Genomic DNA, 11823 nt, shown 5'->3' with positions numbered 1-11823 from the left:
ATTTTTCCAACTTAGTTGCTCTATGAAATGATATTCTATTTGAAGGGGCTCGCTTGTGGTGGAATCAATGAAATACTTTGAAGTACTTGGATTTCTGATTTATAAATTGTTATAAGGTCTCTCTTTCTCTTAGTAGTCCAGCATCTATACCCTTAGTATCTTAGGATGCAATTAAAAACAATATTTCTCTTGTTTGATCCAGATCACATACCCATGTAGGGTTGGTCTGATTCAATCCCACAAGACCTTTATAAGGAAGCCGGGCTGTGGTGGCTCACGCCTTTAATCCCAGTACTTGGGAGGCAGAGGCAGGCGGATCTCTGAGTTCGAGGCCAACCTGGTCTACAAGAGCTAGTTCCAGGACAGGCTCTAGAAACTACAGGGAAATCTTGTCTCGAAAAACAACAAAAAAAAAGACCTTTGCCGGGCGGTGGTGGCGCACGCCTTTAATCCCAGCACTCGGGAGGCAGAGGCAGGCGGATCTCTGTGAGTTTGAGACCAGCCTGGTCTACAAGAGCTAGTTCCAGGACAAGACAGGCTCCAAAGCCACAGAGAAACCCTGTCTCGAAAAACAAAAAAAAAGAAAAAAAAAAAAAGACCTTTAAAAGGAGATGGATCCCCACGTGGTCTCAGACTCCAGAAGCCACAGAAGTGAGAGCAGTTCTCCTCCTCACACTCCAGACTCTGCTGCATACATCAGGGCACAGAGAGCTCTGAGTCCCCAACTCTGTGGAACAGTAGTAGGAAGCCAAGGAGTAAACATGCAGCTGAGACGGGAAAGCCAACTATGGTGTCTTTTAGTGAGGGTGGCTGCGTTCTTTTTTTTTTTTTTTTTTTTTTTTTGACTTTTGAAACAGCGTCTTACAGGTCACCTTGACTGTCCTGACCTTCAGGCTGTAAGCCAGGGTGGCCAACAATCTGCACTGTGATGCTCACAGCTCTGCCCCGAGAGTGCCAAGGTCACAGGTCTGAGACGCTCTGCTTGTTCTCTTTATTGGTCACAGGCATGACAGAGCTTTCCTCTTCACATCAGGCCAGGCTGGACCTTGAGGGACATCCTGGCTGGTCTGTAACACCCAGTGATCCCCCTGACTCTGAATCCTGGGAGCTGGAACTCCAAACCTGAGTCACAATAGCCAGTTTTGTTTCTTTAAATCTATGTCTCATGGACGCCACGATGTTGGTCTTAAACCCCCATTGTGGGTCAGATGGCCTCAAGGACACTCTGCTGTCTACCCCTCCATTCTCATTTATAGGTATGATGAGGAGCTTTCCAAATTTCTCCTTAAGTAGTTGTCTCCTTTGATAGAAATTCTCTTTTCAAGCATAGGCTACCCTCGATTGAGCTCCGCCTATCTTTAGGATTAGGGGCATCTGATCTGGAGAACATATCTTACTTTTAATTCTGCATGTATTTTAAGATAGAGTGTAGTGCAGACTAGGCTGGTCCCAAACTTAACACCAATGCTACCCTATGCGCCAGTCTGCACTGAACAAGGGCTGGGATTCAGAACATCCATCATCTGGCCCACGCTTTGGTTGATTTCTCTTCTGTCCCTTACTTTTTCTCTCTATATGACTTGCCGTCCACAGTCCTTCTTTTTCTATTAATAAACCACAATCTCCCTGAAGCCAGACTGTTCTAGATCTCATGTCCTTCTCAGTGTAGTCTTACACAGCTACTCATCCCCTTCCCTCTGTCTCCTCAGGGATGGAAATACAGTCTTCAACCTGTGTTTTATTTTTTGAAGCATGGTGACATGAGATAGCCCAGTGTTGGCCTATAACTCAGAACTCAGTCAAGGCTGAGGCCAAAGAGTTCTTTTCCAAAGCCACCCTTTCTCAGTGCTTAAGGTTAACACGTAAACCTAGATGTTCGGCCACTAATGTTTTATCTTTTAAGGCTCATCATATTCTATAATTCAGACTGGTTCTAGCTTATAGTTTCCTTGATTCTCTCTCACAAATGCTGCCATACGGTGTGTTCGGAGCGATTGCGTGATCCAGTTCCTACGAAATTGCTGACATTGACATGAACATAATCAGAGTAGCTTACTCTATGTTCTTTCCATTCAGAGAGCAGCAGTGGGAGAAACTGGAATTTCAACAGCTACAGCGGCACTGACAGAAGAGAGTGGAAACCAGGATGCAGGGGATCCTTCAGGTACCAACTGCTGATGCTTATTTCTGTGTGGGAAAAACATTCTGTCACTTTGCTTCTCCCCAAATTTTGCTATTTTCCCTAGGTCGCAGGGGGGATACTACAGGGTCAATCTCACTCACGTCAGCATCCTGGGATGCTGGTTTTCAGCCCTGTCTCTCAAGAACTGGGAATGAGTCAGGTTTTGAGCTTCAAATGGGGGGGCTTCCTCGGTGGTTACTATACCCTAAAAATTCCTCTACATTTTATGACATGTTTTTTTTTTTCTTGCTAGAGATTTTATTTTTTTTTCTCATGGTTTATTTTTTTTTATATTTAAAAATTTCCATCTCCTTCCCTCCTCCTCCCCCCTCCCTCCCCTCCTTCTCCCCTTTCTCTCCCCTCCTTCTCCCCCTTCCCTCCCCTCCCCTCCACCCACACCTCCCCTCCCTCCCTCTCAAGGCCAAGGAGCCATCAGGGTTCCCCACTCTATGCTAAGACCAAGGTCCTCCCAACTCCCCCCAGGTCCAGGAAGGCGATCGACCAAGCTGAGAAGGCTCCCACAGAGCCCGTCCATGAAGAACAATCAGAGCCCAGAGCCATTGTCCTTTGCTTCTCAGCCAGCCCCCGCCGTTGGCCACACTCAGAGAGACGGGTTTGGTCGCATGATCCATCAGTCCCATTCCAACTGGAGTTGGTGATCTCCCATTAGTTCCGTCCCACCGTCTCCATGAGTGAACGCACCCCTCTCGTTCCTGACCTTCTCCCTCATGTTCTCGCTCCCTCTGCTCCTCATCGGGACCTTGGGAGCTCAGTCCAGTGCTCCAATGTGGGGCTCAGTCACCTTCCCCATCTGTCGCCAGCTGGAGGTTCCCTCACGGTCCTGACTTTCTTTCTCATGTTCTCTCTCCTTCTGCTCCTCATCAGGACCTTGGGAGCTCAGTCCGGTGCTCCAAGGTGGGGCTCTGTCATTTTCTTCATCTATCGTCAGGTGGAGGTTCTATGGTGATATGCAAGAAATTAATCAGTATGGCTATAGGAACTGGCCTTTTCAGGCTCCCTCCCCTCAGCTGCCCAAGGAACTAACTGGGGGCATCTCCATGGAAACCTGGGAACCCCTCTAGGGTCAAGTCTCTTGACAACCCTCAGGTAGCTCCTTAAATTCAGATATATGCTTCCCTGCTCTCATATCCACCCTTCCTATATCCCAAGCACCCCATTCCTCCGAGCTCCCCCCGCTCTCCCCTTCACACCTTTCTCTCCCCATCTTCCCCTGGCCCAGTCTTGCCCAACCCTCAAGTTCCCAATTTTGCCTGGCGATCGTGTCTACTTCCAATATCCAGGAGGATCACCACATCTTTTTTGGGAGTTCACCTTCTTATTATCCTCCCAAGGATCCCAAACTTATAGGCTCGATGTCCTATAATCATGGCTAGAAACCGAATATGAGTGAGTACATCCCATGTTCATCTTTATGGGTCTGGGTTACCTCACTCAGAATAGTGTTTTCTATTTCCATCCATTTGCCTGCAAAATTCAAGATGTCATTGTTTTTTACCGCTGAGTAGTATTCTAGCATGTATATATTCCACAGTTTCTTCATCCATTCTTCCACTGAAGGGCATCTAGGCTGTATCCAGGATCTGGCTATTACAAATAATGCTGCTATGAACATAGATGAGCATATGCTTTTGTTGTATGATTGGGCATCTCTTGGGTAGATTCCCAATAGTGGAATTGCTGGGTCCTGGGGTAGGTTGATCCCGAATTTCCTGAGAAACTGCCACACTGCTTTCCAAAGTGGTTGCACAAGTTTGCATTCCCACCAGCAATGGATGAGTGTGCCCCTTACCCCACAACCTCTCCAGCAAAGGTTATTATTGGTGTTTTGGATTTTAGCCAATCTGACAGGTGTAAGATGATATCTCAAAGTTGTTTTGATTTGCATTTCCCTGATAGCTAGGGAGGTTGAGCATGACCTTAAGTGTCTTTTGGCCATTCGAACTTCTTCTGTTGAGAATTCTCTGTTCAGTTCATCGCCCCATTTTTTAATTGGGTTAATTGGCATTTTACCGTCTAGTCTCTTGAGTTCCTTATATATTTTAGAGATCAGACCTTTGTCAGTTGCAGGGTTGGTGAAGATCTTTTCCCAGTCAGTAGGCTGCCTTTGTGTCTTAGTGACAATGTCCTTTGCTTTACAGAAGCTGCTCAACTTCAGGAGGTCCCATTTATTCAATGTTGCCCTTAAAGTCTGTGCAGCTGGGGTTATGCATAGGAAACGGTTCCCTGTGCCCATTTGTTGTAGAGTACTTCCCACTTTCTCCTCTATCAATCTCAATGTGTTCAAATTAATATTGAGGTCTTTAATCCATTTGGACTTGAGTTTTGTGCATGGTGATAGATATGGATCTACTTTCATTCTTCTACAGGTTGACATCCAGTTATGCCAGCACCATTTGTTGAAGATGCCCTCTTTTTTCCATTGTGTACTTTTGGCTCCTTTATCAAAAATCAGGTGTTCATAGGTTTGTGGTTTAAGATCCGGGTCTTCTATACGATTCCATTGGTCAACTTCTCTGTTCTTATGCCAATACCAAGCCGTTTTCAATACTGTAGCTCTGTAGTAGAGTTTGAAGTCAGGGATGGTAATGCCTCCAGAAGTACCTTTATTGTATAAGATTTTTTTGGCTATCCTGGGTTTCTTGTTTTTCCATATAAAGTTGATTATTGTCCTCTCAATCTCTGTGAAGAATTTTAATGGGACCTTGATTGGGATTGCATTGAATCTATAGATTGCTTTTGGTAGAATTGCCATTTTTACTATGTTGATCCTCCCAATCCACGAGCAGGGGAGATCCTTCCATTTTCTGGTATCCTCTTCAATTTCTTTCTTCAAAGACTTAAAGTTCTTGTCATATAAATCCTTCACTTCCTTGGTTAGCGATACTCCCAGATATCTTATGCTATTTGTGGCTATTGTGAAAGGTGATACTTCTCTGATTTCCCTCTCTGCTTCCTTATCCTTTGTGTATAGGAGGGCGACTGATTTTTTGGAGTTGATCTTGTATCCTGCCACGTTACTGAAGGAGTTTATCAGCTGTAGTAGTTCTTTGGTGGAGTTTTTGGGGTCGCTTATGTATACTATCATATCATCTGCAAATAATGAAAGTTTAACTTCTTCCTTTCCAAATTGAATCCCCTTGATTCCCTTATGTTGTCTTATTGCTATTGCTAGAACTTCAAGCACTATATTGAAGAGATAAGGAGAGAGTGGACAGCCTTGTCGTGTTCCTGAATTTAGTGGGATAGCCTTGAGTTTCTCTCCGTTTAATTTGATGTTAGCTGTCGGCTTGCTGTAAATAGCTTTTATTATATTTAGGAATGACCCTTGTATCCCTAATCTCTCCAAGACCTTTATCATAAAAGGGTGCTGAATTTTGTCAAATGCTTTTTCAGCATCTAATGAGATGACCATATGGTTTTTTTCCTTCAGTTTGTTTATATGATGGATTACATTAATAGATTTTCGTATGTTGAACCAGCCCTGCATCTCTGGGATGAAGCCTACTTGATCGTAATGGATAATTTTTCTAATGTGTTCTTGGATTCGGTTTGCCAGTATTTTATTGAGAATTTTTGCGTCCATGTTCATGAGTGAGATTGGCCTGTAATTCTCTTTCTTGGTTGAGTCTTTGTGTGGTTTAGGTATCAGGGTAACTGTAGCTTCATAGAAGGAATTTGGCAGTGACTCTTGTGTTTCTATATTATGAAATACCTTAAGGAGTATAGGTATTAGGTCTTCTTGGAAGTTCTGGTAGAATTCCGCATTGAAACCATCTGGTCCTGGGCTCTTTTTGGTAGGGAGGTTTCTGATAACAGTTTCTAATTCTTCGCGACTAACAGGACGATTTAGAGCATTTACCTGGTCCTGGTTTAACTTTGGTATATGGTATTTATCTAAAAAACTGTCCATTTCTTTTACATTTTCCAATTTTGTGGCATACAGGCTTTTGTAGTAAGATCTAATGATTTTCTGAATTTCCTCTGTGTCTGTGGTTATGTCCCCCTTTTCATTTCTGATCTTGTTAATTTGCGTGTTCTCCCTCTGCCGTTTGATTAGATTGGCTAAGGGTTTGTCAATCTTGTTGATTTTCTCCAAGAACCAGCTTCTTGTTTCATTGATTCTTTGGATTGTTTTCTGTGTTTCTATTTTGTTGATTTCTGCCCTCAGTTTGATTATTTCCAGTCTTCTACTTCTCCTAGGTGAGTCTGCTTCTTTTTTTTCCAGAGCTTTCAGGTGTGCTGTTAAGTCACCAATGAGTGCTTTCTCCGTTTTCTTTAAGTGGGCACTTAGTGCTATGAACTTTCCTCTTAGCACTGCTTTCATTGTGTCCCATAGGTTTGAGTATGTTGTGTCTTTGTTTTCATTAAATTCAAGAAAGACTTTAATTTCTTTCTTTATTTCTTCCTTGACCCAGGTGTGGGTCAGTAGTTGACTGTTCAGTTTCCATGAGTTTGTGGGCCTTCTGGGGGTAGCATTGTTGTTGAATTCTAATTTTAATCCATGGTGATCCGATAAGACACAGGTGGTTACTAATATTTTTTTGTAACTGTGGAAGTTTGCTTTGTTGCCAAGTATATGGTCAATTTTCGAAAAGGTTCCATGAGCCGCAGAGAAGAAGGTATATTCTTTCCTATTTGGGTGGAATGTTCTATAGATGTCTGTTAAGTCCATTTGGTTCATTACCTCCATTAAGTCTTTCAATTCTCTGTTAGGTTTCTGTCTGATTGACCTGTCCATTGGTGAGAGAGGAGTGTTGAAGTCTCCAACTATTAGTGTGTGTGGTTTGATGGCTGCCTTGAGTTCTAGAAGTGTTTCTTTTACATAAGTGGGAGCTTTTATATTAGGGGCATAGATATTCAGGATTGAGACTTCATTCTGAAGGATTTTTCCTGTTATGAGTATAAAGTGTCCCTTTCCATCTCTTCTGATTGATTTTAGTTTGAAGTCAACTTTGTTGGAAATTAGTATGGCCACACCCGCTTGTTTCTTAGGGCCATTTGCTTGATAAACCTTTTCCCAACCCTTTACTCTGAGTAGGTGCCTGTCTTTGTGGTTGAGGTGTGTTTCTTGTAAACAGCAAAATGTTGGATTCTGTTTTCGTATCCAGTCTCTTAGCCTGTGCCTTTTTATAGGTGAATTGAGTCCATTGATATTAAGTGATATTAATGACCAGTGGTTGTTAACTTCAGTCATTTTTAGTAGTAGAGTTTGTGTGTTTCCCTTCTTCTAGTTGTGCTGGTGAAGGGTCGCTAGATGCCTGAGTTATTGTCGGCGTTGTTGGACTCCTTGGTTTGTGATTTTCCTTCTATTACTTTCTGCAAGGTTGGATTTGTGGCTGCGTATTGTTTAAATCTGTTTTTGTCCTGGAATATCTTGTTTTCTCCATCAATGGTGAATGCAAGCTTTGCTGGGTATAATAGTCTAGGCTTGCATCCATGTTCCCTAAGTGTCTGTAGCACATCTATCCAAGCTCTTCTGGCTTTCATGGTTTCCATTGAGAAATCAGGTGTAATTCTGATAGGTTTCCCTTTATATGTTACTTGACCTTTTTCCTTTGCAGCTCTTAATATCTGTTCTTTATTCTGTATGTTTTGTGTTTTGATTATTATATGGCGTGGGGATGCTTTCTTTTGATCCAGTCTATTTGGTGTTCTGTAGGCTTCTTGTACCTTCATAGGAACATCCTTCTTTAGGTTGGGGAAGTTTTCTTCTATAATTTTGTTGAATATGTTTTCTGGGCCTTTGAGTTGTAATTCTTCTCCTTCTTCTACCCCAATTATTCTTAGGTTTGGTCTTTTCATGGTGTCCCAGATTTCCTGAATGTTTTGTGTTAAGAATTTGTTAGATTTGTTTAGTTCTTTAATCTGTGAGTTTATTTCCTCTATAGTATCTTCAGAGTCCGAGATTCTTTCTTCCATCTCTTGTATTCGGTTGGAAATACTTGTCTCTGAAGTTTCTGTTCGTTTACTCAGAGTTTCCATTTCCAGTCGTCCCTCAGATTGTGTTTTCTTCAATACCTCCATTTCATTTATCAGGTCTTGTACTGTTTCCCTTACCTGTTTGATTGCTTTTTCTTGTTTTTCTTGTTTTTCTTGGGTATCTTTGAGAGATTTATTTATTTCGTCTACCTTTTTGTTTGTCATCTCCATTTCTTTATGGCAGTTTTTTACCTCCTGTTTAAGGTCCTCTATTATTTTTATAAAGTACTGTTTAATGTCGGTTTCTTCTATATCTTCTGGGGTAGGGTGTTCAATTCTTGTTGTTTCGGGATGTCTGGCTTGTGGTGATGTCATGTTGCCTTTCATGTTGTTGGAGGAGCTCCTGCATTGGCGCCTGCCCATCTCTTCCTTCAAAAGGAGCGCGGAGGTGTTTGGTGTCCCCAAAGAATGATGGATCCTCCTGCAGACTTTCAGGTCCCCTTGCAGGCCAAGCAGCTCTCAGACAAAGGCCTACCTTGCTCCGGGCAGTCAAATGAAGGAGGGGACCTCCCACCGGCCTGGGTGCACTCAATTCCAGGTCCCCAGAGCCCAAACAGGCTGAGCTGTGGGATTTTGTGGCCCCAAAGACGGGAGGATGAGGCAGGGGGAGGGGGGGAGGATTCTGGGTGCAAGCTGGGAAGGGACAGGAAGAGAGAGGCAGTATCCGGGGAGAATAACCCCTGCAGGAAGAGCAGGAAGTGTGCTGGTGGCAGGGGGAGTTGTGGAGAGTCGGTGGTCCCTCTCCGGGCAGCTGCCGCGGTTCAGGCACTCACTCCTCACTCACCCCAAAGAATGATGGATCCTTCTGCAGACTGTGAGGTCCCCTTGCAGGCCAAGCAGCTCTCAGACAAAGGCCTACCTTGCTCCGGGCAGTCAAATGAAGGAGGGGACCTCCCACCGGCCTGGGTGCACTCAATTCCAGGTCCCCAGAGCCCAAACAGGCTGAGCTGTGGGATTTTGTGGCCCCAAAGACGGGAGGATGAGGAAGGGGGAGGGGGGGAGGATTCTGGGTGCAAGCTGGGAAGGGACAGGGAGAGAGAGGCGGTATCCGGGGAGAATAACCCCTGCAGGAAGAGCAGGAAGTGTGCTGGTGGCAGGGGGAGTTGTGGAGAGTCGGTGGTCCCTCTCCGGGCAGCTGCCGCGGTTCGGGCACTCACTCCTCACTCACCCCAAAGAACGATGGATCCTCCTGCAGACTTTCAGGTCCCCTTGCAGGCCAAGCAGCTCTCAGACAAAGGCCTACCTTGCTCAGGGCAGTCAAATGAAGGAGGGGACCTCCCACCGGCCTGGGTGCACTCAATTCCAGGTCCCCAGAGCCCAAACAGGCTGAGCTGTGGGATTTTGTGGCCCCAAAGACGGGAGGATGAGGCAGGGGGAGGGGGGGAGGATTCTGGGTGCAAGCTGGGAAGGGACAGGAAGAGAGAGGCAGTATCCGGGGAGAATAACCCCTGCAGGAAGAGCAGGAAGTGTGCTGGTGGCAGGGGGAGTTGTGGAGAGTCGGTGGTCCCTCTCCGGGCAGCTGCCGCGGTTCGGGCACTCACTCCTCACTCACCCCAAAGAATGATGGATCCTTCTGCAGACTGTGAGGTCCCCTTGCAGGCCAAGCAGCTCTCAGACAAAGGCCTACCTTGCTCCGGGCAGTCAAATGAAGGAGGGGACCTCCCACCGGCCTGGGTGCACTCAATTCTGGGTCCCCAGAGCCCAAACAGGCTGAGCTGTGGGATTTTGTGGCCCCAAAGACGGGAGGATGAGGAAGGGGGAGGGGGGGAGGATTCTGGGTGCAAGCTGGGAAGGGACAGGGAGAGAGAGGCGGTATCCGGGGAGAATAACCCCTGCAGGAAGAGCAGGAAGTGTGCTGGTGGCAGGGGGAGTTGTGGAGAGTCGGTGGTCCCTCTCCGGGCAGCTGCCGCGGTTCGGGCACTCACTCCTCACTCACCCCAAAGAACGATGGATCCTCCTGCAGACTTTCAGGTCCCCTTGCAGGCCAAGCAGCTCTCAGACAAAGGCCTACCTTGCTCAGGGCAGTCAAATGAAGGAGGGGACCTCCCACCGGCCTGGGTGCACTCAATTCCAGGTCCCCAGAGCCCAAACAGGCTGAGCTGTGGGATTTTGTGGCCCCAAAGACGGGAGGATGAGGAAGGGGGAGGGGGGGAGGATTCTGGGTGCAAGCTGGGAAGGGACAGGAAGAGAGAGGCAGTATCCGGGGAGAATAACCCCTGCAGGAAGAGCAGGAAGTGTGCTGGTGGCAGGGGGAGTTGTGGAGAGTCGGTGGTCCCTCTCCGGGCAGCTGCCGCGGTTCGGGCACTCACTCCTCACTCACCCCAAAGAATGATGGATCCTTCTGCAGACTGTGAGGTCCCCTTGCAGGCCAAGCAGCTCTCAGACAAAGGCCTACCTTGCTCCGGGCAGTCAAATGAAGGAGGGGACCTCCCACCGGCCTGGGTGCACTCAATTCCGGGTCCCCAGAGCCCAAACAGGCTGAGCTGTGGGATTTTGTGGCCCCAAAGACGGGAGGATGAGGAAGGGGGAGGGGGGGAGGATTCTGGGTGCAAGCTGGGAAGGGACAGGGCCATGTTTTTTTTTTAAATGTGGACACAGATACATTCAAAATCCGAGACTTTGCCACAGGATTTCTTATTTCCAGTAAGACCATGCAACAAAGTCTCTCTGGACTCTGCAATGATGATTCCCCAAAAATGCACAGATGAGCACACATTTGATATAAAATGCACACATCACACTTCTCTGTTATTGCAGGTCATTCAGTCAGATCATGGAGTGACTGGGAAATCAGGGTCTTCTTGCAAGAGTGGGAAGTAGTTGAACAGGAAGTTGGCCTCCCAGGGAGGGAGATCCACAGGAAGTCCAGAGCTGTTTCTCAAAGACTCCATCACAGGGGCCTGAAGAAGAGCTGGAGAAGCTGTTTCCTCATGTTGCTGACCCTGCAGGATCTGTACAGGACCCTGTGTAATGAGAGACCAAGGAGCAGACCCTTGTTTTTGCCTCATATAGAGGCTCTGCACAGGATCCTGGGCTCCCGACACCAGCACAGACCCTTTGCAGGTTTGTTCTTTTACTCTTTCATCTTATATCCTAGGTAGTGGCATCCGTGGGCACAATTATTCCTCATCCCTAAGAAGAGCAATGAATGACAAAACTACAAACCACCCACAGCTTCCCCATGCATGGGCAGGAATAACATGTCATTCCTCAGGACCTACTCATTCTCTGAAACCCACGGGATTGATTTGAGGATTGTCCATAATATAAATAATCTTGGCAATGATGGTTCACACCATAATCCCATCATCTCTGGAGGCAGAAACAAGCATAAAGCCAGATTCAGGACAGCCATGACAACATAGATAAACCCTAACTCAAAAGAAATAAAGAATCAATTAACAAAAGATAACACCCTCACACGTACTCCAAAACAAACACAAACACAAAAATACCTGCAAAAGCAACAACCAAAATATCAACCAAGCAACCAAACAAAAATTCATGGTGTAATTGAGCAGGGAGTTTTATCTGAATAGAAGGAGAAGGAGTATAATGGGGGACCTGCTTATACATTCTCTGTTTTCGCAGGTCCTCTCCGTGATGGTCACCCATCTCTTGATCTACACTCTCAGAATCAA

The sequence above is a fragment of the Arvicola amphibius genome, chromosome 4 (assembly GCF_903992535.2).
Source record: "Arvicola amphibius chromosome 4, mArvAmp1.2, whole genome shotgun sequence".
Classification (NCBI taxonomy): domain Eukaryota; kingdom Metazoa; phylum Chordata; class Mammalia; order Rodentia; family Cricetidae; genus Arvicola; species Arvicola amphibius.
This window is presented reverse-complemented; position numbering follows the sequence as displayed.